The following is a 27,881-nucleotide window of genomic DNA, read 5'->3' on the forward strand; positions in this document are numbered from 1 at the left end:
TTAGGTAGGCTGACAAAGGACTCCAGTTCAGTCAAGTACCAGGTAAGTCTGGACAGCAAGGGATTCCTTTCATTGCCCTGATGGTAATGCAATCAAGTGCCTTATTTCCAGAGTCTGAATATTGTTCATACCAGACATGCCAGTTAGTGTGTGACAAGTACCAGAGCAGGTGATGGATCTTGGGGGATTTTTCTCTACACCACAATTGGTTAGAAGGGATAAATGTTTCTAGAAATAATAGAAGAGTGCTCATGGAGGAAAATAGAAGGAAACTTTTATAAAGATGTGAATGGAAAATAAAATCAGTTTCAAAAGGCTGGTGAATGAAGATCATGGCAAATTAAAATAGAGCTGGAAGGAATTAGAACCCATAAGTGCTTTGAGGGTCTTCTCATGGAAGGAAAAAAATACCAGTTCAGAAGGAGGATTCATAATTATCTCATACATGATAGATGTGAGACAGCAGTGGTCAATCTCAAGCAGGAGGCAAGGACCTACTCTGGTAACTGGAGACTTCTTGCTAAGGCTTTCAGAGGCAGCCATGAACCCCTATCATATGGCTAGTCAGGGGTTTGGGTTTTTTCTTGGAGCATGCATCTGCGATGAGAACAAGAGCCTCACCTACCAAACAGCCAACAAACATACCCTACTTTTATTTCACGTAGAGCAATTATAAGAGCAGAGAACCTTGCAGTAAGATCTCCAGAGGCTTTGAAATTCTACATAGAAAACTAAAGAATTTGAGAGCCTAATTAGACATGTCCAGTTCAAGAATGGCTAGAAGAGTAAGAAGGATAATTTGAGGAGTGAACAGTTGAATGTTTAGAAAAGGTCAAAAGGATTTAGTTGTCTCAGTCAATATTCCTTAAGCAGAACTGCAAATATAGATTCAGGGATTTCTTCAGTATCCAAAGTCATATTTATTAGATCCACAAAATCTCAATAAATAACTTTAAACTTTTTATCTCATTTCAGAGGTATGAAAATGAATATTAAGTATATTCTGAATATATTCATAAACAACTGCTGAATAAATACTGCCATGCGGTTCAGTGTCTTCTGTGTATTTTTGTTCATGATATTCTTATTAAAAGCTAATAAAAAGAGAGCAGAGGTGGACTTAATAGATTAATGGCATATCCCTGCCATGAGTAAAGGCAATAATGATATACTCACACATTAAACTAATAAATATTCTATAGCTTGAAGGGAGAGAATTGAAGAGACAATTGAGTCCTTATCCATCACAAGACTGTACAGGACAGCCAAACTCAAAAGAACCTGCTGCTCATAGAAAAGAGTACAGAAGACCATATTCAAGTTTCAGTCCATCAAAGATTTCAGCAAAACGGCACTATCATATTAAATTCATGTCATATTTTTGAATTCCATAGCTTTTATAGTTTTCAATTTATAAATTTGGTTCTGTAATTACATGAGAACAATAAGCACTAGGATGTGTGGACAAAAGGTCAAATAATCAAGGAAGAAGGAGAAAAATGTGCAAAAACAATGTCAAATACTCTAGGGTAAGTCATGGCTTACAAAACCTGATGAGATCTACAAAGAGTATTAGGTTAAGACTGTACTGAGAGGCAGATAAGAACAAGGATGGGATTAACTTATTGCTTGTGCAGATGATGCAATGCGAATAGAAGCTAGGGAGAAAGCAGACTCCTCAATCCTATGTTGCTTCCACCTTCGTTAACAAGGCCAATGATCTCCAAGTTGAATAGAAGAGGAAAACATGGAGTCCACGGTAAGTAAAGAAATCCAAGGGAGATCAGCCAGCAGCTTTGCATAAATCCGAGTCTCAGCCATAAATTACACTCAACAATAATAAAAGGACCTCATATGGGACTGTGGAAGTATTGTTGGCAACCTTTGGGGAATCATGACAAGTCAGAGAGGGGGGCCCATAATAAAGCAGGAAGATGTAATTGTTTTGTTTTTTAAGAACATGTCAGTATTTTTTTTTTTTAATCAAAGAAAAAAGCTGCATTTAGAAGAAACAAATCAGTTTTTAGGCTTATTATCACACTCCGCCACCTCCCCAGAGGAAAAAACATTTCTAGAATGCAGGATTTTAAACGACAGTGTATGACAATTAGAAAAGAAATTTCTAATTGAGCCCTAAAGTTACGAGAGCTCCCTTAAAACAAACAAACAAACAAACAAACAAACAAAAAACTATTCATATCTTTTTGGAAAAGTTAACAAGACTGAAGACTGAGAGGCAAAGAGAATCTGATTTTCTGATGAGTACTATTTCTTGATGACGAGGGAGCAGGATACAGAAATAGGGACTAGATTAGATGACTGTTTTAGTTAAGTTGCAGAGACATATTGTAGTGTTCTCTGCCTATGCTGAATGATGCAACAGAGGATCATGAAATGCCTAGACTTGAAATCAGTGATCTGATTTGAGTAACTGCTTTACACTGAGTAGTTTAGGGGCCCACAAATCTGGCTCATGGCCTGATTTTGTACATCAAGTTTTATCAAAACATAGTCACAAGCATTTGTTTCCCTATTGTCTATGGCTGCTTTTGTGTTTCAGTGGCGGAGCTGAATAGCTGCGACAAAGACCATATGGCCCACAAAGCTAAAATATTTACTACTGGGCCCTTTACAGAAAAAGTTTGTCAACCCCTGATTAGTCACATAAGCTAGGATGTATCATAACCTCTCTGATACTAATTTTCATCATCTACATTAATAGAAATTGATAACTACAGCAAATGCTTCAGAAAATATGTAATGAAATAATGTATAGCAAAGCTCTTTTAGATTTGTAATGTGCTACATACATAGAAGGCATATCTTATGGTCGCTCTGTCTGTTCAAAAACTAAGAGTGGTGCTTTTCACAATAAATACTTGCCAATCTCTAATACACAGAGATCCTTAAAATTCTTGGGTGGATCTTTAGATGGAAGGAATGAAGAAAGGAAGGGAGGGAGGGAGGGAGGCAGGGAGGGAGAAGGTTTAAGGACTAGGCAAGCACTGATGCTTCCTTGTAAGGAAGATGATGCTCAGAACCCTCAGGCCTTTGCCGCATGTCCAATACAATAACTCATTTCATCCTTGTAACAAACGTGGAACATTATTTACATTTTACTGCTGAATAAATGAAAATAAATTTAAATAATTATAATATCAGGAGCAACAATTAATATTTATGAAGCACTTACTATGCCCTAGCCACTGTGCTAAATGCGTGTTATTTCGTTTAATCCTCTCAACTATTTTATGAAGTGTTAATACCACCATCATCATTATTCCATGTTTACAGATGAAAAAACTGAGGCCCAGAAAAGCTAAGTAACATCCCAAAGACACACACATAATAATTGGTGGAGCTAGAATCAAACCTTGTCTCCCTGACTCTGATCTTCTAGGCACCAAGTGCTGAGGCAAATGATTTACATTAACAAGTCCAATTTTATTAAAGATAAATATAAACTCTTATTAGAAAGATTAAAATGAACTGTTTGAAGTGTCTGAAGGAAGCTGACAACAGTTCCTATGAAAAATACGTTTTCTGAAAACTTTTTATTTTCAACAAATTTTAGACTTAATTGCAAAATAGTACAGTCTTCTCATTATATTTCTCATCCAGCTTCCCCTAGTATTAACATATTACATGAATACAGCACAATGGTAAGAACCAGGAAATTCACATTGGTACGATACTAAATAAAACTAAAAGATCATACTTGAATTCTACCAGTTTTTGCACTCAAGTCCTTTTTCTGTACCAGGACTCTATCTAGGATCTCACTTTGCATTTAGTTGTCATCTCTCCTTAGTCTCCTCCAATCAGTAACCGTTTCTCAGTCCTTCCCTGTCTTTTATGTTCTTGACACTTTAGAAAAATGTGGATTATTTTGTTGAATGTCTCTCAGTTTAGGTTTGTCTGATTTTTTCCTCATGATTTGACTCAGGCTATGTGTTTTGGCAAGGACACTACAGAAATGATGTCGTGTCCTCCATGCATCACACATACCAGGGGGTTCACAGTGTCAGTATGTCTTATGGTTTTAACATGCAACAATCTCAATAAGATGACAAGTAATCTAGTTATTAACATACACACATGAACGTGCGTACACACAAACAGTAGCTCCGATTAAAAAAATGTTGAGAACCACAAGCAAAAGTAGTATCAGTTCTCACTTTCTCAATGATGGCTAGATTAGCGGAATAAGCACTGGCCTATGAGTATCCCAGGTTTACTTCCCATTCCTCACTGTATTCCTACTAGATGATGAAGCACATTGACTGACAGAAATGGACTCTTAATATGTGTGTATCTGAACCCTGAAAGACAAGGCCAGCTCAGATCATGCTCCAAATACTCATTCAGTGCCTAGTATGAACCAGGTTAGCCCCTGATTGCCTGTCCCACCTATGAGCCAGGCTTACTAAATGATGAGAACTAGCAGGATGATTTTTTTCAGAATCCCACCACATAGAAAAATATGTTTTTAAATAGATACATATACCTTGATTCTATATCTAGGTTGAAAGATGTAAGTTCCATGAAGGCAAGGGGAGTTTATTTTCTAACATCTTGTTCAGCATGTAGCCAAGTTCATAACTATAACTGGATACAAAAAGCACTCAGTGTAAATATTTTGAAGACCCATCATTCTACTCACCTAGGCATAATTGTGGAAGCCATAAAGAAATTCTTTTTATTTATTGATCTGATTTCTATAAGTTTCCTGGATTTCAACATTTTTTCTCTCATTTTTTTTTTGTTAGATTTATACTGTCTAAAAACGATAGCTTCATTTGATTTGAAATGTTTTCATTCTACAATTCGGTCATTATGAGGGGAGAAAAAGCCTTCAGTAACTAAAGTAGCAGAGATGTATCCTGCTGGCACTAAAATACTCTTGTAAGATGTTAGTCATCAATATTTCTACAGAAAATGCCTTATTCGATCAACATGCTTTTATTATTTCAGTTATAGACATTTTCCTGATAGCTTACATTTAAAACACAGTAAAAAAAAAATAGAGATAAAAAGATTGGTTTATCATAAAAACAAAAACCTGCAGAAGTGCAAAGAATAGTTTACTGGATAATTTTTTGGATAGTTTGGTTTTGTAATTTTTGATAACCATTTTATTTATTTTTTGATAACCATTTTAAATAACAATTCCCATTTTGAGAATCTATAAATCTCTAAAGTAAAAGAGTAAAGAAGATAAAGTCAGAAATTTATTAGAGAATTAAAGAATATATTGGTGATCTAAATCTTAAATTAAAATTTTTAATTAAATACCAGCAACTAAAGAAACATCTGTTTTGATGAAACCTCCTTTTTGAGTGTTTATTAAATTTATATGAAACTTAAAAACTATAATATGCCAGATATTAAACAAAAAAAGTAAGAAAGTGTTGTTAAACACTTCTTATTGATTTGATGTCTCTTAAAATCAGAAAATGAAAGGACTTTAAGGGTCATATGGAATATATACTGCTATGATCTTTCTGGAAGACAACCTGACATGATATACAACAGTTTCAAATTGTAAAGAAAACACTTCTCTCAGAATTTATCATAAAGACATGGTTATACGAATAGACAATAATATAAGTACATTTATGTTCACTGTGGCTTTATTTATCATATGAAAAGGACACAAATGCCCCAAAAAGGGATTGGTAAATCAATTTTAAGTCAAGTAGTCCTCAACTCCTTCTCATACGTTCAAACTCAAAAGAATCTGGATTTCATCCTTACAATTTTTATATGCTAAATGTGAGTTCTCATGCATGTGACTGAAAAAAAAAATCAGAACAAAACAAGAGCAGAAACATCAACTACAAAACCCTTCGCATCCATAGGAAGGTGGCGCTCCATGCCCAGCTAGTGTTTTGGGTCATTGTGGCTGTAGCCCTGGCTTCTTTGGTATCTCAGGCCTGAGAAATTATTTACTTTCACTGCAGCTTTTTTCACCAGACCACAGCAGAGGGGCCTTAGGGTGGGAGGAAGAGGAACCCAGCAGACCCCAGCACTGGGCTTTTCCTCCAGGGAGAGAGACTTGACCTTTATCTTTGCTCTGGTAAGATTTTATTTGAAGATGTTTTCTGAAGCCCAGAAAGAAAATACAAGAAAATCTATAAGGATTGTAGATTTCATAAATTTAGGAAAGGTTTATAATCTTTTATTTGACAATTTTTCAGAATTCAGAATATTTGTATTTATTAGATAATTAATAGAGAACATATATCCTGTATATGTTCTCTATTTGACTATGAGCTGCAAGGACTTGGGGTGGCAATTCATAGTCAAATCCATTAATATTTCTGAAGTGAAACATATAAATGTTTGCACCAAATGAATTAAATAAAAACTGTAAGTTGCCTCACGCCAAATTACATAAGATTTTTTTGTCAACCAAGTTGGACAAAACCTTTAAAAAAATAAACAAAGAAAACATTTGACTTTTAGTGTGTTCATATGCTGGGATTGTGTCTAACGGACTGTGTATCTGTGTGATAGCCACAGAGCTGGAGTTTATGAGGAGCTAGAAGTGAGGACAAGCCCAAATTGACACCCACTGAACTGAAGCCAGCAAGCGAATATTGAATTAGGAAAGCAAAAATTTAAAGGGAAGGTAACAAAATATCTCAACAGTGACAAATTGGAGATTATATACCCCTTTTAGCAGTCAGTAGGTATATCTATTCCTATGTCATTCTCTGAAATGTTTTTAAGAAGGGACTATATATTCTTTAATATCCATACAATGTCATAATAATTAATTTAGCGAAGAGAAAATATATACATCTTGTATTAAGTGGGAAAAGCTGCCAAGAAATAAGTATTTTCCCCATTATTAGATAGACAGACAGATAGATAGATAGATAGATAGATAGATAGATAGATAGATCGATCTCTTATCCATGTGTACACATGGATAAAAAAAATCTGTGTAAAATAATAAATACTAAAATGTTAATAATGTTTATCTCAGGGTAGTGCAAATTCAATTGATTTTTAATTTCTTCTCTGTTTCTATATTATTTGATTTTTTTTTTATAATGAGAAAGTATTATTTTCATGAACTAAAAAAGAAAAAAGCTCTTTTCCTTTGGTAAAAAAAACACGCAATTATTAGCAATGTATATATAATTTTGTCCTTCAGGGTTCAAGGAATTCACCTAAAGTCACATTGCTAATTTGTAGCAAAATTATATTTGGACTCAAGTTCTTTGGCTCCTAGCGCTGTGTCCTCTCCATTTTTCCATGCTACACTTCAAAATGAAGCATGAGGTGTGGTCCCTGTCTTGGAAGAGCTAATGACTAAGTAGAGGAGGTAAGAAATACAGGTAGAAAGCAATGATCGAACTTAAGTAATTGCTGCAACTGGGGGGCACATATAAATCTCAACAAAAGAGAATGAAGTATAACATTGCACCACACATACCACAAATCTCTATGAATTCAGAGGAATAGAAAATAAGATTTAGAAGTATCAGGGAAAGCTTCATGGGTAACGGGTAGATAAGCTTTGAAAAGGCTAGAGTCAGGAGGATATTTCCACAAGGACATATCTAGATAGCATGACTGACAGTAAAGATAAGAGGTTGTATATTCTAGGGTGTACAGGGGATGGGACTGGACAGGTGGCGTGGGGCCAGATCATGAAAGGCTTTGAAAGCCAAAGCCAAAGAATGGTTTAGATTTGATGTGAAAAGAAATGAGAGCCATGGACAACTTTCATCAAGGAAACCGTGTGACAGATGCCACGGGTAGCTGGTATGAGTCTTTCGGCAGTATGTAGGATGGATTGACGGGGAAAACTGGAGTCCAGGAGACCAGGTACAGGGCTATGGAAGTGATGACAGGCCACTGAAATTGACAAAAGATCAGAATTAAGGGTGGAAGCAAAAGGTTGAGTCACAAAGATCTCAAAGTTTGAATGAATATCTCTGAGAACAGAGATCCCTTGACAGAGACAGTTGAGTTAAGTGAGATAGAGAAAAATAAGTGTTCCTGTTTATTAAAATTCTACTATTACTATTCAGTTTTGAGATACTCTGAATACTGTAATTATTTTAGATTTGAGCACTGAGGCATAAGGCCTGGTTCAAACCTCTAATTTGCAATATAGTTTGATTCTGTTCTGAAGTTTAAACCATGCTCCTCTCATTTCATGGGGCTAGGCTAAAAATATGGAAGACAGACATGTCGATACCAATTAAATAAAAAGAATAATTTTTAAAAAAACAAGCAAAAATCCTCAAAATATGAACACTAGATCAACAGCACTTTCTTTGCACTTTTGGAACAGGATCTTATGTGGTTTAAATAGTTTTTGAATGTTTTCTTTTGATTTATTTGTAAAAGAGAAAGGAGAGACTACAAATGTAGAGGATAGACTAAAATTCAAGTAGTATGTCTTCTCTGTGTTTGCTTAGGTATTCTATATTTTGTTTGAAGTGTTTTTTAAGAAATGATTTATTATCTTCGTCCAATCTGCCCCATCAGGGACACCTCAATTGGGTCAGTGTAGTGGCTTTAGCTGGGACCCCACTCTCTCTGAACCTTTAAATAGACAGTGCTTTGAATTTCATCTTGGAGATCAGATGACATCCAAATCCACTTAGCGTTTCACTGGCATGGTTTTTGATGTCATTGGAGACCTTGATGAAATTACAATCCTATTAGTCACGATAGGGGAAGACAGAGACCTTAGGTGGCTAATGTTCCATTCATAACAAGAAAGAGACGTTTAGCATTTGTAAAGGGCATTGATTTCTGATAGTTCCCCAAAGAACAAGGCTCAAGTGAAGAAATGTGACCAAAAAAGGCTTGGGAAAGAAATGATAAAAAAAGACAAGATTGTATTTATCCGAACAGCTTAACTTTGTGTACTTTTTACAACTTCGCCTGCATAAAAAGAGTTGCATATTCACGTCAACATGGGTAGGAGGAAGGGCAGTGCAGGACAGGAAGGACACGTCTAACTACATAGAGATTCTGTTACTGAGAAAACGGGGAAATTACACTGAGCATTTGATTGATGCCAAGGAGGTGCCTCTAAAGATAAAGGGTAAATGGAGGTTACATGGAAAGGGCTTTTAATCTGGGTGATAAATTGCCAGATTCCATTATGCCTAATGAGTCTCATCAATGCATAGCTAGACTCAAGAAAATAATAAGACCCCTTTCAGAGTCCAGTATAAACAAATTAGAAGAATTAATAATAAAAATCCTATTAATGTGCATGTAATTTCAAGAGGTTAATGAAGTCAATTTAAAAAGTTTGGCTAATGTATTTTTAGCATTTTTTTTTTTAAATAACTATCATCGAAACGGATTCATTCATTTTTTTTTTTTTTTAACTCAAATGTCCTAAGATTTAAAGGTTTACATTTCTTTTGGTTAACTCTTCTCCAGGAAGATCCCTGCTTAGGAGCTATGGGACAGGACAAGGAGATTGCTGCAGGCAGGCCCTAGAATGCCTAAGATGCTTACTGACCTGAAAGTAACAAACAATTCTCTCAAGTAAATTTGCCAAGTCTCATAACATGTCTCCTAACCCAATAGAGACTACAGGAAGACATGAATTCTCAGTTGCCAGTCTGGTAAAACATAAATCTTTTGCTTCTCAATATAGTCTTAGGTAGAAAACAAGCAGAAGGATCTAAAAACATCTATGTGTTCACAATAGAAGGGGCTGTGACTAATCAGCTAAAACCTGTCAGCCTGCACGAGAGAAAATCTGCTGGTTTTGCATCAACAAATATTTGTGCAAAACACCATCAGTCATGGATTAGAAATCAGACTCTCACTTCTTGCCATTAGGATTCTTTTAAATCATCATTTAAAAAAGAACTTCAATACTCAAGCGTATAATCAAAGCATGTGGGAGATGAAAAAACAGTTGCCTGTGTTTTGCAGTTAAATCCCTAGGCGAGAAGGCACAATCCAACATCTGTGCTTAGTCAGATTTCCATGAAAACGAATGCCATGTGCTCCTTAATGCAACGTGAAATAACATAACTCATGGTTTTTGAATGGCATCAAGGGGCATGGAGATTGCCTGCCATGATGTCTGCTTCAGAAGTTAGGAACAAACCTGTGTATAATATTATTAGATAATACGCGTAGTATCTGGCACACAGTAAGCACTCGATAAATATTTCTTCAAATTTGAATGGAAGAGTGAGTTCTTTTATACATGATCTGCTACATAAAGTTTGTACATTCTCTATTTTACTATAAAAATAATATATGTTCTCATGCACATCTGCTTCAACCTCTGAAAACTGAGCACCAATCATCTTTCCTTATCAAACATATTTTTCTCCCCTGGGCTGCTAATGTGCTGCCCTCTCCTGGTTCTGCCTTCAAACCTCTGAGTATTTCTTTATTGAGCTTTCTCTCCTCCCGTCACTAGTTGCTGTCCCACTCCTGTTCATTTTCTCACAAATCCATTGAGATTCAGGACTTCGACAAAAGCTTCCATGCAAACCTGCCCTTAAATATTTACCAACATATTATTATACTAGATTTTGTAAGGGGTGAAGAATGGAACTGGTCTTAGGTCTCTCTCCTCAGTGTTTACAATATAGCTTAGTAAGAAATAAATGCATACATTCAAAGTTAAATTATGATTTTAAAGACAAATGATTGAGCTAACCCAGAAGAACCATAATTAGAGAGAAAAGAAAGTTGCGTTGGTACTCACAATGGAGATGAGATTTGTGTTGACCCTTGAAAGATGAATAGGATTCATGTGTGGACAAGTTAGGAAGAGAGAGTACAAGGTGAGGCAACTATTATTAAGCAAGGCTTGTGGGGATGGGAAAGCATGTGGCTGGCTAGGGGACGGTGAGGAGACTGGAGCAGATAATGGGGGTTACAATGGGCAGGCAGGAGGACCCACTCTGGAGACCTTCAAATGTCAAATGTTATTCCACAGGAAAATAAGCTATGTGAGATTTTAAGCATGGAAGAGACTTAATCAAATGATCTGCTCCCTATCTCCTCCTGACTACAGAATACTTTCTCAATATATCATCACTGTTTGTTCCAAAATCCATGTTTCCCCCCACACCCCATGTTCAGTATCTCTGCCAGTTCTGTCAGTGGCAACAACATTCTTCTTGGATTCAAAGACTGATAACTTTGGAAGTATCTTGATGTTTGTGTCCAACTTCAACGCCAGGTGAAGATTCTGACCAAAATCACCTTGGGATGCTTTAAATAGTACCTATTTTAGACCAACTGAATCAGGACAGATTTGGGGGTCCAGAATACTACTAGTCACATGATGAAACATTTTGACCTTACTACTCCTCTTCCTTCCAAATATCCTTCAACTTTTCCATTTCTCTTTAAGCATACTGCAATCACCAGAACTCAGAACTTCCTCATCCTTGACCAGTTACCACCACAGGCACCTTCTGAGTTGTATCCTTCCTTCCAATATCAGCATGTCCTTTGTAGAACTCACTTGGGCTCTGAAAAACCAACTTAATTATAGTTCAGATCAGTGATGCCCAGATATTTCAGTGGTGGTAATTTTGATGATATAAACACTTCCCCAACAGGATGAGAAGGCAGTTGAAGCAAACCTTTAGGGAGCTCAAAGCAGGCTCCAGTGACTCAGACACTCTAGATGGATCCAGGCCAGATTACAAGTCCTTGGAAGCAATTCTTGGCCCCTTAGACAAGTCACTGTCCAAACAACTCCTCAATGAAGATACCACCTGAGACAGTCCTCTTTGCAGTCACTCTCACAGCCTAGTTTCAAGAATGATATAGTTTGGTAAGTAGCAGCTATGCTGATTTCAAAAGTCTCTTCCTCACCAACTCCAATGTATCACACCTATAGGCATCTAAAATGTCTCTATCAGGACTGGTTTAGGCTCAAAGCTCCAAAATTAGATATTCATTCTCTTGACTTAAGATTTACTCTCTTTAAATATGTTACATTTCTCAGAATTCTTTTCTTATTTTTTATTTTTAATACAGTATAAGTTAAAAGAAAATTTTCTGGAATCAGATTCCTTTGGGTTACAGTCCTAATTCTTCTGCTTAATTCATGTGATGTTATTTAACCTTTATGTCTCAGTTTCCTCATCTATAAAATTGGAATAACAGAATGCTACCTAGAATATAGGATTGTTGATATGATTTAGTGTACATATTTGTCGAAAGGCCTGGCACATAATAAGTACTCACTAATGTTACATACTACTAGTATTTCATTGTGTTTTTATGCTTATGTGTTAGTGTAAAGGCATGTATCCAGCCCTTAGAGTGCTGAAAGACAATGGTAGAAAGCAATTACAGATGCAGGACACCAGAAGCAGGATAAAGGGATACCAGCAAGGGTCCAAAAATGTACAGAAAACACAGGTGGGGGGATGGGAAATGTACCTCAGACCTGGCCTATGTCACAATTTGGGTCGAGAATGACCCTGCCTTGGGCAGTGACTTGTGTAAGCCAAATGTGCTTTCTAAGCAAAACAAGATTTTATCTGAGAAAGATGAGTGCAGACAGACTGAGAGGACACATATGACAAAGTGAGGACCCCTTTAGATTCCTCCTGGACTTCATAGGACATCACTTCATTTCCTTGGAAGAAAAGTATGTATTTTTTTAATTTTCCAAATTTTTTTTTAATATTCAAAAAAAAATATTTTTAGGAGTCACAAAATATAATAGTATATTTAGTAATATCATCGACACTGTCCTTGTAGGGATTAAATCACATGGAAGACTAAAGATAGATTATCACACACATATATATATTCAAATACCCTTGAGAGCACCAGCATGAGGGAGAGGCACATATTTAGATTCAAAGGCTATATAGAAAACTCTTGTATTTGCTTTATAGAAAAATAAGCAACTATTAAAGAGCTTCTTTTTTTTTTCAAGTATATCAGCCTCTAGAAATAAAAGAGTTAAACAGTAAAATGTAATAGTCAAAAGTAATTAAGCAAACTTTTTTTTCCAGACAACTCAAATTACTAACAGAAATTTTCTTGTATTCGCACTGTATGTCTCCTTCCTCCTCATAATACCACCAACTCACACATGGTTTATTCCTCTACACACTTCATGTATAGATCTCAGGATTTAGCAAATGTGATGCCACCACTAAAAGCAAAATGGGAGAGATTTGTTAATAGAGGAAAGTGCTGGACATGACAAATTATTAGTTTAAACAAATTACTATAACTCATTCAGCCTTACTTTCCAATATGAAAGTGAAAAATTCAGGTGGGATCCCTGAGGGTAGGGCCAATGCCCAGTATTTCTTTGGGTTTATAATCCCTGCAAAGCATTCTGGATGTCACACGGGGTGAATAATCCATGTGGACCTGAAATGGCTGGCCTCTTCCATCTCAGAAGGTCTGGCTTGCGCAAGAGGCTTACAGAGCTCTCTGACAATTACCCTCCAACCCATCTCACCAGTCACAAACCCCAAAGGAGGTGATTTAGAGTTTTTGTTAGCAGCAAGTGCAGTACCAACTTCTCAACAGTGTTGACTGAATTTTCTCCTCCTTTCTTTCAGAACCCTCAATCTTCCCATTCCCACACCTCTCTGTTAAAAAGTGACTGAGCAGCATATGTATGATTCTGACCATGGATCTGCAATAAAGCACATTTGTCTTTGAGACAGGTTCTCCTCCTTCTCTGTCTGCATCCTGTGAAGAATCAGGGAAAAGTTTCCCTGGTGTCCATCACTGTTCACTCCATTTCCCAAGAAAAAGGAATATTCCTCCCAGACTTTGACCTTAATATCCACATTTCCCTTCTCTTGTGTAATCCTCATTCCTTTAGCAAATCCCTCCCTCAAACAGAACTGTCTGTCTTAGGGAGTAACCTACACCCAGGCTGGGATATTCTACTGAACTGGGATACCCCACCATGCTGTTGCTAGGAAGGACCAATAGGGTTTTGCCTTTGATTCTCCAAGCCACTCTAGGATGACAGCTCTCCTTCTTACATCTAATGTAAACACATGTATTGAGAGGACAAGTCTCTTTAGCTTGGATCCAGCTACGCTGCCCATCTGCTTAAGAAGGAACTTCCTTCTCAACAATATACTTCTCGTCTAGATTTGTGCATTCACTCAGAGTCGATCCTACAATTCTTTCACCAACCCATCTTTCTTAAATCCCTTCTAACTAGATAAACTCTCCTCAGCTTCTCCATGCTCCCAAATCTTTCTTAGTGACCACACGCTAGCTGCCTTCCAATGGTTAAGAATTTCTTTCTTTCTTTTTTTCTTCTTTTACATCCTGTCTTCTTCCACCACTACCCATCTCCATTTCATCTCCAGACAATATCTTGTCACACAGATGGCAAACCAATCACAAAATAATCATGGAACTTACTTTTCTCTGTGCTGTTGGTCATTTTAAAAGTACATTATAATAAGAGGCGCACAACTGGAGAAGCAATCACCCTCAGGAAAACACTTATCAGGCTTTCTGCCTAAGGCCAAACTAACTGTATTTCCTCTGCTCAAAAATATTCTGAGGGCTTCTGAATTTCTATTAAGTATAGACCCCAAAGCCAATGGGCACTCCAACAACTGGAGTTCAAACCCTCCTAAGTGAGACAGTCCCAAATTAATAAATTCAGTCACTCTCCAGGCCTATGCCCTTCTTACAATTGGAGGACGGAGTGGCAGCACTGCCAGGAGGTGGAGAGAAGTAGTGCTTATCTGGCAATGGGGCAAATCCTTAAGAGAAATGCTGTTCCAATTTCTACTGTCATTTGAAGTGGTAGGTACTCATTCAAAAACACACTGCTCCAATAATCTTATTCTCTCTCTGGCATTTGAGATCTTACCTTCCACAATTTCTCATGTTCCAAAATGATATTATATATTGGTATTCTTCTAGGGTATTAGTAATGTTGTAAGAAGAAAAAAGTAGGCTGGGAGTGGCCAGAACTGTGAAATGAGCCAGATGAAATGAATCTAGCATATATTTAAATATCTGAAAAATAAATAGGGAATAACCCAAAAACCAGTATTTTTAAGAGGAAGTATGCAAGGAATACAGGAAGTTTAAAAAGGAAAATGAGTCTAATGTCTAGAAGACCAGCACAAGCATGGAAGACAGTGCTTCAGAATGTGGCCCTTAAGAGCAAGTCAGGGAAGCTGGTTCTCTGGGATGAAAAGCCTGGCTAAGCATTCTGGGAAAGATGGTGATTCCCTCCAAGAATGGCTGGGCTATGTACTCAGGCACGGGTACAATAGGAATGAGTAGAAGGGTCAGAGCTTTGTTCTCAGTACCAGTCCAACACATAATATCAATAAATACCCAAAAAACATCTGATGAATTAATGAATGAATGAATTTACAAAGACATAGGTATCAGAAATGAATTATCTCCAATACATGACAGCTGATATCTCAAAATCGGCACATATACTTGAACCTAACAAAAATAAATGATACATAAAGGCAATGGTATTAGAAATTAGGAGCAAATTCCAATAAATGGTAAATGACATGTGAAACTCAGTACGTTCACATCTGACTAAAACCATGTGAGATGTGGCATCACTATTCAGCCATTCACATAAACCAGGAATCTGAGTATCATCTTCTCCTTCTCCCCCATTTTCCAAAGTACTATGCCACCAAGTTCTCTTGCAACTACATTCTAAATACATTTGAAATATATTCCCTTTCTTCCATCCTCAAGGCCAATGTCATTACACTTCTATCGTAATCAAGCCTCACCAAGATCCTTGCAAAGACTTCCTAACCAGTTTGGCTATCTCATCCCTCTATTCACCTACTTTGCAAACTGCAGCTTCAATGATTTTTATAAAACATAGAGCTGATCACCGCACTCTGCTGCTTAAAACCTTCCAGTGGCTTCCCATTGTCTACAGAATAAAGTCCAGAGCATTTAGGGCTTACATATCTTTCCATTTTCATCTCTTATCATTTCCCATCTTGATCACACTGACACTACAAATATGAAAGGCAGAATAGCACAATTGTTAATAGCTGGTTCACAGCAGTACTAGATATTGCTGGGGATACCCATGTGAAATAAAAGCAAAGTTGCCACTAATACGTCCCATTCCTGGAGAGAATTTGGATTCTTTTTTAGACAAGCACATATAATCTCACAGCTCCGCAGAGGCCTGAAATCAATTCTGGGTACTGCGTTCATCAAGTAGCATGGGCAAAAACGTCTGAGATATAAGACATAATGTTTAGGTATCAGGAAAATCTAACAAATAAAAAAAAAGAAAAACCTACAGGTGAGTGCCTTCACTCTCATTCATCTACAACCATCCACTAGAAACCACATATCTCTTTATTATCCCTAATTTTAGCTTAACACTGCCAGAATAATGTATGATCAAAATAGAAAATCTGCCACAAACCTGTTTCTATTAATTCCAAAGCCAAATATTAATTATTTTGATTAGCCAAAGCTTCAAATTATTAAGTGTATCAGTGGATTCTAGAAAGCATATAAGCTAGAGTAAGTACAGTAAAAATGTTGCGACAACCTTATTAAATTCTTGGTGAATACTGTAGCAAAGAATTTTGCCACCAACAATACTATTTAAAATTCACTAAGCAAATAAGAAGGAATAAATTATTCTTATTACCTTCCTTCACCTGGATCAAAACTGGTAAAAAAGCAAGGAGGAAATACTCAATGAAAGCATTTCATATAAAGAGCTCCAAGGCAGAGCAAAGGGAAGTTAGAAAATAAGTTTAAGTAGCACCTTAATTAGCCCCTCTCCTCTTATTCACCTGGAAATTATTCACAGACCACCTATGCAAAGCAGTGTGTGATTTAGAGGAAAGGAAGCAGTCTTAGTGTTCTTAAGAGCACATGACATATGGAAATTAGAGGCAGGGTGCTGAGAAGAGGTGAGAGCTGGACCAGGTTTGTGATGGAGCCAGTCAAGGTGTGGGCCCCAAATTGGCCTTGGTCATGAATTAAGTGAAAACTTTGACCCACGCAGGGAGGAGGACAAACAGCTAGTGCCAGTGCTGCTTTCACACCTACCCCAAACATCAGTAATCCAGGGAGACCAAGCTTGGCCATGGCAGGGTTACCCAAGGGAGTTACATGTACCACTGAACTTTTATGGAATGACTGTATGCAGTTCACAGAAAAATATACCTTTATAGCTATGTATTTATTTTGTATATATTAAAAATAAATAAATAAAACTAAGCTTTTATAATGCTTTTATGATAAATCCAAGCTTGGGGAGTTCTAATCTAGATGAAAAAGTAGGTAAATGTCGTGCCTGCCTCCTCTCACAACCACATCAAAATTACAACTAACCTACAGAACAACCATCACTGGGAGTCACCTGAAGTATAACTGGACAGAAGTCCTACAACTGGAGACATTCACAGGAAACCACCTAGAGACTGGTAGGAGAGGCGAAGATGCAGAACAGACTGGTCTCACACCTGTGGGCGGCGGTTGAGAATAGGGAGGGATATCTCGGCTGCAGCGGTCCCCGCTGAGGAGTGAATAGTCCTGACCCCACCCCAAGCTCTCCAGCCCAGGTTCCAGTACCGAAAAGAGAAGTCCCCACAAATTCTGGCTGTGAAAACCAGCAGAGATTGTGGCCAAGTGAGACAGAGGGTGCGTGGAGTCGCAGACTTTCCTCTTAAAGGGCCTTAGAGGAGACTTACTCACCAATGGACTCACTTGCTCTGAGCTCCAGCACTAGGGCAGCAGCTTGAAAGGTGCCAGGGACATATGTGGAAGAACCGAACTGTCCAGCTTCAGGGTAAGGGCTGGAGGGGCAGCTTTCTCTTAGACAGACATGATGGCAGAATCCATTTTTCCTTTGTTAAGCCCTCCCTCATCCTGGCATGTAGGCATAGGCGGCTGCCATATCTGAGTCTCCATCAACTGGCTAACGCTATTGGCCTTGCCTTGATTATACTCTAAGACTCCGCCCCTCCCAACTTGTGGGCCTACCCAAGCTGCCTCCAGTGGCTTTTCCATATAAGTGGCTTGTCTTGCTTGGCTCATGCTACAGACTTTCCTAAAATCTTTTAAAGGTTCACAAAACCCAAACAAGCAGCATCTGGCCTTGGGGAGCTCCATACCTCTTGCTGAGCAGCCCCAATCCCAGAACTAGTGCAGTAAGCCTCGGTTCACAGATTGGCCTCTTAAGGCACTCCCAAGCCCACAGTGGGTGGTGCCATCTGTGGATTGCTTGGTGTCTCTTGGCAGGTGTACCCAGGCAGGGTACAGGCTGTAGCTAAAGTCCCTCTCAGGAGGCCTTGAGGGCTAACACACCGTGTGGTCAGCTTCAGATATAGCTGGAGCACCACCTAGAATAGAATTGCATCTGAGGACAAAACACCCAAAGGGAAAACTCAGCAAAAACCAGAGCCCTGCTAAATTGAATCCTGCTCCAGAAGGTCAGCCCTCACCAGCCAGTCCTCACAACAAATCAGCCGGAAGGTCAATCCCTCCCACTGACATGCAAATAGCAACCAAGGCTCAACTACAACTAGAGGGCACACACAACACATACAAGGGACATCTCTGGAGCACCTGGCCCAGGTATCCAGGGAAGACTGTGCCACGGGCACCACAAGACACTTACTATATAAGGTCACTAGAAGACTGAGAAACATAGCGACCCTACCTAATACATAGAAATAAACATAAGTAGGCAGCCAAAACGAGAAACAAAGAAACATGTCCCACATGAAAGAACAGAACAAAGCTCTAGGAAAATAACTAAACAAAATGGAGACAAGCAATCTATCTGATACAGAGTTCAAAACTCTGGTTATAAGAACGCTTAATGAATTTAGGGGAAGAGTAGATACACTCAGTGAAAACTTTTAACAATGAAATAGAAAACATAAAAATGGAGGTAAAAAAAAACATAAAAAAAGAATCAGTCAAAAATGAAGAATAAATGAAGGATACATTAAAGAGAATCAACAATAGATTAGATGAAGCAGAGGATCAAATCAGCGATTTAGAAGATAAGGTAGCAGAAAACACCCAATCAGAATAGCAACAAGAAAAAAAATCCAAAAAAATTAGGATAGTTTAAGAGGCCTCTGGGACAACATCAAGCATACCAACATTTGCATCATAAGGGTATCAGAAAAAGAAGAGAGCCAGAAACTGAAAACCTATTTGAAGAAATAATGATGGAAAACTTCCCTAACCTGGTGAAGGAAATAGATACACAAGCCCAGGAAGTGCAAAGAGTCCCAAACAAGATGAACCCAAAGAGGCCCACACCAAGACACGTCAAAATTAAAATATTAAAGCTTAAAGACAATGAGTGAATCTTAAAAGTAGCAAGAGAAAAGCAATTAGTTACCTATGAGAGAGCCCTCATAAGACTGTCAGCTGATTTTTCAACAGAAACTTTGCAGGCCAGAAGGTAATGGCATGAAATATTCAAAGTAACAATAAGTAAAGACCTACATCCAAGACTACTCTACCCAGCAAAGTATTATTTAGAATCAAAGGACAGATAAGAGCTTCTCAGACAAAAAAGATAAAGGAGTTCATCACCACCAAGCCAGTATTATAGGAAATGTTAAAAGGACTTCTTTAAATAAAACAAAAAGGAAAAAAAAACATCAAAAATGTGAATAACAAAATGGCAATAACTACATATCTACTAATAATTACTTTAAATGTAAAGGATTAAATGTTCCAATCGAAAGATGACGTGGTGGAATGAATAAGAAAACAAGACTCTGCCGACAAAAGACTTACTTCAGATCGAAAAACACAGACAGACTGAAAGTAAAGGGGTAGAAAAAGATATTTCATGAAAAAGGAAACAAACAGCAAGCAGGGTAACAACATTTATACCAGACAAAATAGACTTTAAAACAAAGGCTATAACAAGAAACAAAGACCCAATAACCCCACCTCTGGGTGTTTATCCAAAGAACCTAAAACACTATTTTTTGAAGGGATGTGTGAATCCGTATGTTCATTGCAGCATCATTTACAAAAGCCAAGATATGGAAGCTACCTGGATATCCATCAATGGTTGAATGGATAAAGAAGAGGTGGTACATGTAGAACAGAATATTAGTCAGCCCTAAAAAATAAATAAAATCTTGCCATCTGCAACAACATGGATGAACCTAGAGGGTATTGTGCTGAGTGGAGTAAGTCAGACAGTGAAAGACAAATGCCATATGAGTTCACTTACATGTGGAACCTAAAGAACAAAATAAACAAACAAATCAAAACAAACTCATAGATACAGAGACCATTTTGACGGTTGCCAGACGTTAGGGGATTGGGGAATAAATGAAAAAGGGGAAAAGATTAATAAGTACAAATTTCCAGTTACAAAATTGTCATGGGAATGTAAACTATACATAAGGAAATAGTAACATTATAATAACTATGTATGGTGTCAGATGGCTACTAGATTTATCAGGGTGATCACTTTGTAAGTTATATAGATGTATAAATCATCATGTTGTACATCTGAAACTAATATAATATTGTCTGCCAACTGTAACTGAAAAATTTAAAAAATTATTTAAAAAACCAACCTCATGATTTTATTAATATTCTTGCTTTATGGTTATGCTAAGTTAAGAAAAGAATTGACATTAAAAAATAAGTAAATTATAGCACAGGTCTTACTAGGATATGGAAAATCATGAAAGTTATACCCAAATGGCTGAAGTTTGAAAAAATCTGAACTTAACCAGAGAGATAAGGCACGTCAGTGAATTGAAATAAATCTAGTGCTAACATTAAACTGATACCCTTGCAATTTTTTCTGCTCTTTAGGTAAATTACATTACATTTAGGTAAATGATCTGCATTCTCAAATTTTCACAGTATAACCAGTTTGGAAAATCTGAATCCAAATTCTTAGCTCCCATCTGCCAACGTTTTCATCCAATTGCCTGAAGTTAGATTAGAAGGGATGACTTCCCTCCAAAGCATGAATATCAGGCATGGGGGTGTGGTATTGAAGAGCAGCAGATATAATTAACCTGTCTGACCTTCCTTCCTAAGCCTTGTCATCCCAGCACAGGAAGTAGCTCGCCAGCAGGAGAGGATATCAGAGGGAAAGCAGAACATGCCACCTAAGAAATTAACTGGAAAGATTAAACCTTTCTCCATTTCTTCTCACCTCGATTCAGAACATCCTAATTGCAGAGAGGCTAAGCTCATTAAATACAGCTCAACTGTTGTCAGAAGATTATCAAGCATTAAATTTAAAACTTATATGGTCTTCACACTTTCTGATAAAAGTTTGTAAGGGCACTTTTCCAGAAGCCCAATCTGGAATGATTGCGGAGTGGTGATTTCTTAAGGAGCTTATCCTACTAATTTGGATACGAGCAATTTGTTTCTAATTATTTCAATAAACGAGCTTAAGAAATCCTGATAATAAAGTAACTTATGCTACAGAAGAATAAGTCCTGGTGCTCTCAATATCCAGATAATGTAACCATGCTATTAAGAGCTGCCTCGTCAATAATGGTAGTCTTTGTATAATGATAGAACTCTATTTGCATAATATACCAATGGTGTCTAATGCAAAATAGGTTTTATATATAATGCTAGTTGAATTTGCAGCATGAATTCATATTCCACCTTTGCATTAGTCAAAAACAAAAAAAACAAAAAACCAATACATATTTCACACTCCATTGCCCTAACAAATAATTTAATAAAGCTCACCCTTTTTTCTGTAAATCCCAATGTGTGTATCTTTCTCAATTCGAAATAATAGCAGCTTCTTAGTCTTGCCCTTGCATGTCTTTTGTAGCACTCACAAAGAGAGAATTATTTTCTGGACAGCCCCACCCTCCATCTGACCTCCAGATGTATTTCAACAAACTGGATTCTGGCCAAAGCCAGGGAAGAAATCTCTGGGCAGTGATGGTCTCATCTTTTCATGTCAAATGAAGGAAGAAAAGTTACCAGGAGTTTCTTGCTCTCTTTTAAAACCCACAGAATACCAAATCTTGTCTTTCTAGAGTAAAATTGCAGTAAAACACCCCAGGCTCTTTATCTGTACTTGGATTGTCAGCAAGATGTGAGGAGGGACCATGGCCTTCTTGTTTATTCACTTTTGTATCCCCAGTATCTGGTATAGGTAGATTCAATGTCTGGAACATAGTAAGTGCGCAATAAATAGTTACGAACTAGATGAATGAGCATTATTAATATTACATCCCAGATCTGAGAAAATAATCTACTGTGATAATCTACTGTGAAGTAAACTTTAAAGTGCAGTAAAATGCATCATTCGTTTATTTACCAGGGATCTCAACCCATCCTTACATAAGATATTTTTTGAGACATTTTTTAAAAGAGTAAAAATTGGGATTTATAGTCAGATGAAGAGAACAAGACCACCACAATTAAGACATTGGCAAGCAAATAAGCATATGTATTTATTTGGGAAGAAGCTTAAAATATTATATTTTAAGTGTTAAAAAGCAAAGTACAGAAATATGAGAGTAAAGGAGAGAGAAAATCTTTACTTTTGGCTCATTTGAATCTCATCTTATGGGACTTAAAATCTACTTCCCCCTTTTGAAAAGGAAAAAAGATATTTATTTTTTTCTCCCTAAATTATTTATTTGCATATGTATGTGAATACACAGACAGACAAGATTTACACAAGTACAGAAAAAAGTCTAAATGGTCACATCAAACTGTTCAAACTCTGCAATGATGTTACTAAATTTAAAGTGCAGGGTTTGGGAGAGGGTATGTTTTCGCTTTCTATTTTATGCATTTCTGCATTGTCTGAATTTCTAACAGTGTGTAATAATTATTTGTGTAGTTAAATAAAACAATTAAAAACTTAAAAAGAAAGTTATAATTAAGTAACTACAATTCATGATATATATTGAGTGTTCTAGGAGCTCAATAAAAATTTAATTGTCTGAAATGCAATTAACCAAAGACCTCAATCAACTAGTTCCTTTTTTCCTGCATTCTAGTCTTAGGAAAATTATATAAAAATAAATTCATACAGAGAATTTAGAAAGCAGTATTATTTGTCAAAAGTAAGCAGTTTTAGGGTATGGCCAACTACCAAACATTCAGCTCTTCTCATTTACTTACCCTCATCTTTGTTTATGTAGAACTATTAGTGCTAGTTAGACATTTGCTCTTCTATATGCAGTCCCAGACAAGCAGCTTGTCAAAATCTCAGGACTCGCCTAGACCTACTGAATCACGTCTGGGACTAGAATCCCAGAACCCAGATTTTAACAAGATATCCAACTGATATAATTGCTTATTTAATAAATTGTTTATTAAAGTTGAGAAATTTAATATAGATATCTAAGCCTGAGTTCCTGTATGATTCTTTGCCTACCCAGAAAGATAGACTTATTTCAATTAGATAGTACTTTTAAAAACAGAAAAGTAGACGTTTTATATTTTCTGCAGGAAGTGCTAAACTGTGTTAACAAATGAACTAGACATATAATCATCTCTCTTCTATTATCCCACCAAATGATTGAAATGACATTAGAACTCTCAACACAATACAAGACAGTGAAAAATTTCAGCTTCAGAACAAGTTTGGGAAAGTATAATCTTGCAATTACTCGTTTTAATCAGCAGATAGTGCTCATGTATCGGCAGGGCAAACAGATACCAGATCTCAGAACCGGGGTGGCAAGGCGTGCATTTCCAGTGTTACCACTCCCCTGTACCAATGACAGACATCGCCAATCAATTATGACATTTTCTCCTCCTCTCAACCAAGATGCAGCACCAGAATCCTTCTCAACAGAGCACCACAGGTAACCATGGCCTATGGATCAAAGTCAGCATTTAAGAAGAAATGTTTCTCCACTCCATCTAAAAATTGCTAGAAATGATAAATAACCTAATTAATGGGTGATAAATGAAAAACGGGTGACTTAAGGCCCTGTTGGGTGAGCAAACCAAATGTGAACAATTCTGAAATGGCCAGAGATTACTCCCTATATCTAGAAACATATTTTTTTCTAATTCCCCAAGCTCTTTGATTAGCGGAGACCGAGAACAGAAATTAGAATCACTGAACATTAGAGCCAGAAAAACCCTTATAGGGATTTAGTTCAACTGCTTCTCTCAGACAGGAGGAAATACCGATCTAGAGAAATCACATAGCTGGTTACGGCAGAGATCAACTGGGAATCGATCTAACCAGGATTTCTCTCAATGTACTAAATTGCTCCCGCATGGTGGGATAAACTGGGTACAGGTATGCATATAGATTTGGAGATAGGGAACCACACCATTTCCTAGTTCTAGGGGGAAACAAAAGAGCATGTAATGGTGAGTCATGTTTTTTGGTACAATGCTGTACCCAGCCCTCAGGTAGAGATAAGCTACAAAATGGGAAGTTCCTCTAGGGGGCATTGCACAGCTACTTCTAGAAGCTTTGTATGTGGGGTATCAAAAAGCAATTTCGCAAGTTAGCTTTGAGGCAGTACTTGCAGAACATCTGTTCTTAGGGCTCCCAAAAATATTTAACCTTACATTAAAAACTAAACTCATAATTTGCACTGTACACCCACACTAAAGCAATACCATCACTGTTCTCTGTCAATAAAACCACTCATTCATAGAGTTATGCAGGACTCCGACTAAAGGTTATCTGTGACTGCTCCCTCTACGTCAATCTAAACCCAATCAAAACCACCATCAAATTTATGTTTAGATATCGTGGGAATTATCCACTTTTCCCTATGTTCTCCGTTACTTAGCCAGTCTTAAATATTGTCATCTCTTGCCTAGACTTCTGCAATAACTTATTCACTGGTCTTCTCACATTTGTTAGAAGTGAATTCATATTCCACCTTTGCATTAGTCAAAAACAAAAAAACAAAAAACCAATACATGCCTCTCTCCCCAATCTGTTCACTACGAAGGGGCCAGAATAATATTTTATTTCAAATTGAGATTCTGAAAATGTCACTTGCTTCTACTTCAAACCATTCAATAACTTCTTACAGGTTTTAACATGACTTTCGAGTCTCAACTCAATCTGACCCCATCTATCTCTCCTTCCTCACCCCTAAACTATCCCCTAAATCTCTCCATGCCAGCATGCTGAGCCTCCCACAGTTCCACAGTCATTGTGATTCCTTTCACTACTGAACCTTTATACATGCTACCACCTCTTTCTGGATCTTTTTCCATCCTTCACATCTCAACTCTGACTCACTTCCTCAAAGAAGCCTTTTCAGATTCCCCAGTGTAGGGCACTGCTCTGTAATATACTCTCATGGTCAAGTAGTTGTTTCCTTAGGAGGATTTGCCTTAGTTTATAATTATACATTCATTAGGGCATTATCGGATAAATGTCTTTCTCCTTACCCACCACCCTGTTCTCACTCGTCTGCAAACTCCATGAGAATAGGCCCATGTCCTTTTTAGCTCACCATTTTATCCTCAGTGGCTAACCCAAATCTGATACATAGCAGTCACTCAGTAAATATTGTACGAATGAATGAATGAATGAATGAATGAAAAATGAAAGCTTGGTGTTTAAGGTTATGCCACTGCTTATGAAGCAACTAGCATAATAATCATTATAATCATAGCTTCCAGACATATATGAGACTGATACATCCTAGGATATCTGAGGAGATTAGCTCCTTAGCTCCATCAATCATTCATAAGGCTCACCAGTATATTTCTACAAAATGGCCTATTCTTGGGAGCTGCGTCTATCCTAAAATCCAAGCCGAGGTACTCCTCTGTGTTCAGATGTGACTGCCATAATGTCTTGTGAATTGTTTTTCAGACCGGTTCTCTCCCCCAAGTGTCGGTCTTGTAATTTGAGGCAAAGATGCCAAGTACATAGTCACTCAAGTTAGTCCCAGGCATGGGACAATGATTAACCTGAGAACTGTCAACAACAGAACATACCAGAGGCCAGTTCCTAATGCCCTGGTATTTATTAGAGACTTAGCATGAAGGACAACAGAGAACACAAGGTTCTCCTGCCCTATATCATAGTCTTGAAGTAGTTTCAAATACCCAAAGCTGATAATTAACTACCCTAAACTATCCACATACTTCTGTGGTATGCCCCAGCCAACTGGATCAAAGTTCTTCAAGAGAGTTAAAGCAACTGGAATGCAGGTATGGTCTAGCGCTTGCTCATATATTCATGTGGGTGCAAGCTCTCTCCCACCCCTTTCACTCTCACGCTTTCTCTCTCTCCCTCTCTCATTTGCCAGAGATCTCCAATGTTGAGTAATAAACTAAATTATTTTCACACAAATCTTCAGCGTGACCATCTAGTGGCTTGTTCCTTCAACAATAGATTCTTGAAACTGAAATCAGCCTTTAAAATCCAACCATATGGCTTCCAGGTCACCTAAGTAAGATCTTAATTAGAGCCGTTTCCCTATTTGAAAAATCCCTGAAGCATCTCGATCAAATCCTCAGCACCAAAACAGCCTTCAACCTTACCTCCGATTTATACCCACAAGTAAGAAGGGGAGGTAACCTACACAGGGTGATACTTGCCTATCGGTAAAAATATGCAAGGAAATTAGGCTGTGTCCTGTGAGCGATTCCTGATAACCAGGCCCACTGTTGTCAGTACCTTTATATACACATCTCTATCTCAGAGGATAAGATCACACTTGGTACCCTTCAGGCCCCAAGAAGGTAAAACTGTTTCCAGAGCTTCTAGTCTACATTCGGAAACTATTTTAGCCCCTGGAAATGTTCTGGGCACCAGTTAGTGATGACTCGCTTCTTGACTTTCCAGTTTAATTTATCTATTACGTACATACCAGAGAAGACATGAAGCTATAAACATATGGTTCAATGCCTGGAGGAACATGGACCCATTTTCCCATATTAGTTCTCCCTTTTAATCCAGCTCCCTAGATCTAATTCTTTCTTAGGCTAAGAACTTTATCTGGTCTGTTACAGAATATGCTTGTTCTAATTTTCCTTTTTCCTGGAACTATAACATTTCTTGGTTTTCTCTTGGCTCTTTTCCCATTTTTCCAGCCAGGACACCCACCTCCTCATCACCCTGCCCAGCTGACTATTTCCTCTAGCGTAGCAGTTCTTAACCTTGGCTACACATTGGAATCACTGGAGACTTAAAAACATACACACCAGTGCTTTCACCTATGTCGAGGCCCCAACTCAGAATAATTAGTCAGATCTCTGGAGAGCAGGGCTGGGTCACTGGTGATTTTGTAAATGCTCTTCAGTGACTCTGTTATATATATACTCAGTGGTAAGAACTACTGCCTTAAAACTTGTGTACCTAATTATACCTTTTAACTTTTATTCACACATTCAGAATTTATTTATAGATAATTTTTTCATTTTTACTTTCATATGCACCAAGCCTTGTGTTAGGCCCTGAGGATGTCTGGATATATAGATATATCCTTCTTTTATGTTGATGGTGTAAATATTTCTATCCTCAGCCTCCATATTCTTCTCACCTATATTTCCTTCCCTCTCCACCGAGAGACCTCTTTACCTCTAGCATAGTGCCAACTTCCGATCACTTCCTGAGAGCCCCCAAGCCTAAATATTCAGGCCAGATATCCATCCTGATAGACTAGCATATCTAATTATATATTGGAAATGTTGATTTAAGTGATCCATGGACAAGTCAAATTTAGTATGTCAAAAAGAATGTTTGGCTTCCCACTGAGCCCATTCCTTCCTCTGCATCCTCCTGGCCCCATCATCCATCTGGTCATCTGAGTTTCAAAACTGGAAGTTTTGCTTCTCATCCCTCTCTTTTGCACTCCCACCCCTCATCCTCAGAATTTGTAGTTGTCTCTAAAACGTTGCGTCCATCAACATAACCAGTATCCAGTACCTTTATTCATCTCATCATTTCTCACTTGGGCTGC

This window comes from Pteropus alecto, unplaced genomic scaffold, assembly GCF_000325575.1.
Source record: "Pteropus alecto unplaced genomic scaffold, ASM32557v1 scaffold3, whole genome shotgun sequence".
Classification (NCBI taxonomy): Eukaryota; Metazoa; Chordata; class Mammalia; order Chiroptera; family Pteropodidae; genus Pteropus; species Pteropus alecto.